The sequence below is a fragment of the Scophthalmus maximus genome, chromosome 1 (genome assembly GCF_022379125.1).
Source record: "Scophthalmus maximus strain ysfricsl-2021 chromosome 1, ASM2237912v1, whole genome shotgun sequence".
Classification (NCBI taxonomy): domain Eukaryota; kingdom Metazoa; phylum Chordata; class Actinopteri; order Pleuronectiformes; family Scophthalmidae; genus Scophthalmus; species Scophthalmus maximus.
The window spans coordinates 4,201,559-4,202,864 of NC_061515.1; positions in this window are offsets into that span (position 1 = coordinate 4,201,559).

Genomic DNA, 1,306 nt, shown 5'->3' on the forward strand with positions numbered 1-1,306 from the left:
GTGCTGGTATTTATACTAACTCTGGACTGTTTCCTCATCACAGACGACACTGTCTCTTTCGGGAACAGTCCCACTTCCCAGCATCCCTTCCGTGTGTAATTCTGGGGATAGGAAGTTCCTGGTGGGTGGGAACATCTTTTTTTTTGCCCCAGTATTTGTCCTACAACCACAAAATACATTTTAAAAAATGATCTTTTCCTGGGTGACATCGCCATCATACAGCCTATAGTGCACTATTTTCCACAACTTTTTCATGTAAATTCTATATATTCATTTTCCTTATTCTCTATATTTTTTTTGCAATTTGTATATTTTTCACATTTGTTTTTTTTGTATATGTTGTATATTTTGTAAGGTGTGTTGTGCTGTAACCCTGGAATTTCCCAGCTTAGGATCAATAAGGTACCTAAGGTACCGACACATGAAAAATGTCTATTTTTTGTCTGTTATATAGCTTCACTGAAAATGCATTATGGATGTTATTATACCTGAATACTATGATACTAATGCTAAAATGTTATAAAATACCTAAACTGCCAATGAATTTTAAACAGTGGTGCTCATTTCAATGTTTATTCCTTATCGCTTAACCATGCCCAAATTAGAAGAACTATCACTCTATTAAAAAAAAAATCCAATACTTAAGGTTATAAATTTACATCTACATCAATAACAGTGGACACAAAATAGCATCAATTAAAATGAACACTGGGGGATTTTACCACCGATGTGTATATATATATATATATTTCTTTGTTATATTGTCAGTTCTCGTCCTTACTATGTAAAGTTTCCTTGAGATAATGTATGTTGTGATTTGGCGTTATGTGCAAATGAAATTAAATTGAAGCAGGAGCAACGTAACGGTCTCATTCTAATTTTGTTGAAATGCAGAATTCTGTTCATCCTCGGCCAGTTTGAATTCAGAAGTTCCACAGGTATATGAAGGGCCAAAGCTCCCGTCTGAGTGTGCAATACATTTGGGTATTTTCTACTCTTGCCACATGGCCGATAGCGCAGCGTCTGCCTCGGGGAATGGGCTCGCATCTTTCCCAGTGTGATGCAGTGGTGGGAAATTCCCAAAATAGATTTGAACGCACTCAAACAGTATCAAATCAATCATGAACTCGATCTTTAGTTGTAATGCGCCATTATACTTCGAATACTGTTGGTTGCTCAACATTAAAGCAGCTTTGTGTACCATATAATACTGAACATGTTCAACATACAGAGTGAAAAAGGCAGTAGGTTCTGTAAAGGCCGACCTTATTAATAAATATACAGCCAACAAGCTTTTTTTCTCTAC